This window comes from Arachis hypogaea, chromosome 19 (assembly GCF_003086295.3).
Source record: "Arachis hypogaea cultivar Tifrunner chromosome 19, arahy.Tifrunner.gnm2.J5K5, whole genome shotgun sequence".
Classification (NCBI taxonomy): Eukaryota; Viridiplantae; Streptophyta; class Magnoliopsida; order Fabales; family Fabaceae; genus Arachis; species Arachis hypogaea.
In genome coordinates this window covers 135,299,352-135,305,093 of record NC_092054.1, presented here as the reverse complement: position 1 = coordinate 135,305,093, position 5,742 = coordinate 135,299,352, and positions in this window count along the sequence as shown.

Genomic DNA, 5,742 nt, shown 5'->3' with positions numbered 1-5,742 from the left:
ATAAATAAGAAAAAGTTTTGCTAATGGCTGGGTTGCCTCCCAGCAAGCGCTTCTTTATTGTCTTTAGCTGGACCTTTCTGAGCTTTTAATCTAGCCTCAGCCTTGAGCACTCTTGCTCAACATTGCCTTCAAGATAATGCTTGATTCTCTGTCCATTAACAATAAACTTCTTATTAGAATCAATGTCTTAAAGCTCCACATAGCCATATGGTGACACACTTGTAATCACATATGGTCTCCTCCATCGGGATTTCAGTTTCCCGGAGAATAGCCTGAGCCTAGAGTTAAACAGCAGAACCTTCTGTCCTGGTTCAAAGACTCTAGATGACAGCTTTCTGTCATGCCACCTCTTTGCTTTCTCTTTGTAGATCTTGGCATTTTCGAAAGCAGTGAGTCTGAATTCCTCTAGCTCATTCAGCTGGAGCAATCTTTTTTCTCCGGCTAAATTGGCATCAAAGTTTAGGAATCTGGTTGCCCAGTAGGCCTTATATTCCAGTTCCACAGATAGATGACAGGCCTTACCATACACAAGCTGGTATGGAGAAGTCCCTATAGGAGTCTTGAATGCTGTTCTGTAAGCCCACAGAGCATCATCCAAGCTTCTCGCCCAATCCTTTCTATGGGTACTTACAGTCCGTTCCAGGATTCTTTTTAGTTCTCTATTAGAGACTTCAGCTTGCCGATTTGTCTGTGGATGATATGGAGTTGCCACCTTGTGGCTAATTCCATACCGGACCATAGCAGAGTAAAGCTGTTTGTTGCAGAAGTGAGTGCCCCCATCACTAATTAGTGCTCTAGGGACACCAAACCTGCTGAAGATATGTTTCTGGAGGAACTTTAGCACTGTCTTAGTATCATTAGTGGGTGTGGCAATGGCCTCTACCCATTTGGATACATAGTCGACTGCAACCAGAATATAAGTGTTTGAGTATGATGGTGGGAAATGCCCCATAAAGTCAATACCCCATACATCAAACAACTCAATCTCTAAGATTCCTTGTTGAGGCATAGCGTAACCATGAGGCAGATTACCAGCTCCCTGGCAACTGTCACAGTTACGTACAAACTCTTGGGAATCTCTATAGAGGGTAGGCCAGTAGAAGCCACATTGAAGGACCTTAGTGGCTGTTCGCTCACCTCCGAAATGGCCTCCATATTGTGACCCATGGAAATGCCATAAGATCTTTTGTGCTTCTTCTCTAGGCACACACCTTCAGATCATTCCATCTGCACATCTCTTAAAGAGATAGGGTTCATCCCACAAGTAGTACTTTGTATCAGTAATTAATTTTTTCTTTTGTTGCCTGCTGTACTTCTTGGGTATGAACCTTGCAGCTTTATAGTTTGCAATGTCTGCAAACCATGGCGTTTCTTGAATGGCAAACAAATGCTCATCAGGAAAGGTTTCAGAGATCTCAATAGAGGGAAAGGACGCCCCTTCTACTGGCTCTATTTGGGACAGATGATCAGCCACTTGGTTTTCTGTCCCTTTTCTGTCTCTTATTTCTATATCAAACTCTTGCAGAAGCAACACCCATCTTATGAGCCTGGGTTTTGAATCCTGCTTTATAAGTAGATATTTTAGAGCAGCATGGTCAGTGTACACAATCACTTTTGATCCTACTAAGTATGATCTAAACTTGTCAATGGCATAAACCACTGCAAGCAATTCCTTTTCTGTGGTTGTGTAATTTTTCTGGGCATCATTTAAAACACGGCTAGCATAATAAATGACATGCAGAAGCTTGTCATGCCTCTGCCCCAATACTACACTAATGGCATGGTCACTGGCATCACATATTAATTCAAATGGTAATGTCCAGTCTGGTGCAGAAATAACTGGTGCTGTGACCAGCTTAGCTTTCAGGGTTTCAAACGCCTGCAGGCACTCTGTGTCAAACACAAATGGCGTGTCAGCAGCTAGCAGGTTACTCAGAGGTTTTGCAATTTTTGAAAAATCCTTTATAAACCTCCTATAGATTCCTGCATGCCACAGAAAGCTTCTGATTGCCTTAACATTGGCAGGTAGTGGTAATTTTTCAATTACCTCTACCTTAGCCTGATCCACCTCTATTCTCTTGTTTGAAATCTTGTGCCCAAGGACAATCCCTTCAGTCACCATAAAGTGATATTTTTCCCAGTTTAAAACCAGGTTAGTCTCTTGGCATCTTTTCAGAACCAGTGTCAGGTGATCAAGACAGGAGCTGAATGAGTCTCCATATACTGAGAAGTCATCCATGAAGACTTCCAGAAATTTTTCCACCATATCAGAGAAAATAGAGAGCATGCATCTCTGAAAGGTTGCAGGTGCATTACACAGCTCAAATGGCATCCTTCTGTAGGCAAATACTCTAGATGGACATGTGAATGCTGTTTTCTCTTGATCCTGGGGATCTACTGCAATTTGGTTGTAGCCTGAATAGCCATCCAAGAAGTAGTAATAATCATGACCTGCTAGTCTTTCTAGCATCTGGTCTATGAATGGTAAAGGAAAATGATCATTTCTGGTGGCTGTATTGAGCATTCTATAGTCAATACACATGCGCCACCCTGTAACTATTCTTGTAGGAACCAGTTCATTTTTTTCATTATGAACCACTGTCATGCCTCCCTTTTTGGGGACAACTTAGACAGGGCTCACCCAGGGGTTATCAGAAATAGGATAAATAATCCCAGCCTCCAGTAACTTGGTGACCTCTTTCTGCACCACTTCCTTCATAGCTGGATTTAGCCGCCTCTGTGGTTGAACCACTGGCTTAGCATCATCCTCCAATAGGATCTTGTGCATGTATCTAGCTGGGCTTATGCCCTTAAGGTCACTTATGGACCACCCAAGAGCTGTCTTGTGTGTCCTTAGCACTTGAAGTAGTGCTTCCTCTTCCTGTGGATTTAAAGCAGAGCTTATGATCACCGGAAAAGTGTCACCTTCTCCCAGAAATGCATATTTCAGAAATGGTGGTAATGGTTTGAGCTCGGGTTTTGGAGGTTTTTCCTCTTCCTGAGGAATTTTCAGAGGCTCTTTTATCTCCTCTGAATCCTCCAAATCAGGCTGAGCATCTTTAAAAATGTCTTCTAGCTCTGATTCGAGACTCTCAGCCATGTTGATCTCCTCTACCAAAGAGTCAATAAAATTAACTTTCATGCAGTCTTTTGGTGTGTCTGGATACTGCATGGCTTTGACAGCATTTAACTTAAACTCATCCTCATTGACCCTTAGGGTTACTTCCCCCTTTTGGACATCAATGAAAGTTTGTCCAGTTGCTAGGAAAGGTCTTCCTAGAATGAGAGTAGCACTCTTGTGCTCCTCCATTTCCAGCACTACAAAGTCAGTGGGAAAGGCGAATGGCCCAACCCTGACAATCATGTCTTCAATTACGCCTGATGGGTATTTAATGGAGCCATCAGCAAGTTGGAGACATATCCTGGTTGGTTTGACCTCTTCAGTTAAACCAAGCTTTCTGATAATGGATATAGGTATTAGGTTGATGCTTGCCCCAAGATCACATAAAGCTGTCTTGGTGCAATCACCCTCTAATATGCATGGTATCATAAAGCTCCTGGGATCTTTAAGCTTTTTTGGGAAGCTTTTCAGAATGACTGCACTACATTCCTCAGTGAGGAGAACTCTTTCAGTTTCTCTCCAATCCTTCTTATGACTCAAGATCTCTTTCATGAACTTGGCATAAGAGGGTATTTGCTCAAGTGCCTCTACAAACGGAATCTTTATTTCAAGAGTCCTGAGGTAGTTTGCAAAGTGAGCAAATTGCTTATCCTGCTCCTCTTGGCGGAATTTTTGAGGATAAGGCATCTTGGCTTTGTATTCCTCAACCTTGGTTGCTGCAGGTTTATTTCCTACAGAAGTGGTTGGAGAAGCCTTTTTAGAGGGGTTGTTATCAGCACTTGTGTGTGTCTGATCCCTCACTGGCGTTTGAATGCCAGAGTTGGAAGCTTGATTGGCGTTGGACGCCAACTTCCTACCTGTTTCTGGCGTTTCAACGCCAGAACTGAGCTTCCATTGGGCGTTTGACGCCAGCTCCTTGCCTATTCCTGGCGTTTGAACGCCAAAACTGCGCGTGGGTTGGGCGTTTAGCGCCAACCTCGCATCCTTTTCTGGCGTTTGAACGCCAGAGTTATTCCTCTCTGGGCTCTTACTGTCCTCAGAGGGATTTTGGATAATATTTTTCTCATCCTCTGTCAGTTGTTCTTTTCTTGGCTTTCTGCTGCTCTGAAGTGAGGTATTTAATATTTTTCCACTTCTTAATTGAACTACTTGGCACTCTTCTGTTATCTGCTTTGATAACTACTGTTTTGTCTAATTCAATTGTGCCTCCATATTTTTATTAGCATTTTTAGTGTCTTGTAGCATCTCCTTGAATTCTGCTAGCTGTTTTGTTAGAAAGCACAATTGTTGATTGAGTTCAGCAACTTGTTCTGGAGGACCAAGTTCAGTAGACACTGCTTTGTCTTCTTCTTTTATGGAGGACCCATTACTTATGTACAGATGCTGGTTTCTAGTAACTATATCAATAAGCTCTTGAGCCTCTTCAATAGTTTTCTTCATGTGTATAGATCCACCAGCTGAGTGGTCTAGGGACATCTGAGCTCCTTCTGTAAGCCCATAGTAGAAGATGTCTAATTGCACCCACTCCGAAAACATTTCAGAGGGGCATTTCCTTAGCATCCCTCTGTACCTCTCCCAGGCATTATAAAGGGATTCATCATCCTCTTGTTTAAAGCCTTGGATGTCCAGCCTTAGCTGTGTCATCCTTTTTGGAGGGAAATATTGATTCAGGAATTTGTCTGATAACTGTTTTCATGTCCTTATGCTTGCTATGGGTTGGTTATTTAACCACCTTTTAGCTTGATCTTTTACAGCAAACGGAAACAGTAACAGTCTGTATACATCCTGATCTACCTCCTTGTCACGTACTGTGTCAGCAATTTGCAAGAATTGTGCCAGAAACTCAGTAGGTTCTTCCTGTGGAAGACCGGAATACTGGCAGTTTTACTGCACCATGACAATGAGCTGAGGATTCAGCTCAAAACTATCTGCTTTGATGGGAGGTATACAGATACTACTCCCATATGCAGCAATAGTGGGATTAGCATATGATCCCAGAGTCCTTCTGGACTGTTCATTTCCACTTAGATCCATGATGGATAAAATGGAATTGATATGAATTGCAAGGAAAATATATTTTTGATTTTATTTTATTTAAGTAGAACAAACCAAATTATTAAGATAAATAAAAATAATAATATAAAATAAAATAGAATAATTAGAAATTGGAATGTAAATTTCGAAAACTTAGAGAAAAATAAATTTGAAAATGAAAATAATTGCTTAATTGAGAAGATTTGAAAAACTCTGGATATGATTTTTGAAAAAGATTTTGAATTTTGAAAGGATTTGATTTTAAAATAAAAATCTGAATTTTTAAAAGTAATTTTCGAAAATTCAATTTAAAATAAAAAGAAAAGATATTTTTGAATTTAATGAGGAAAGAGAAAAACAATAAAATGACACAAGACTTAGAATTTTTAGATCTAATGCTCCTTATTTTCGAAAATTTGGAGGAAAAACACCAAGGAACACCAAACTTAAAAATTTTAAGATCAAAACACAAGAAAGACTCAAGAACACCTTGAAGATTCACAAGAACACAAAGAACAAAAAGTCAAAGACTCAAAGGACTCAAGAACATAAAAAAGAACACCAAACTTAAAATTTTTTAGAAAACC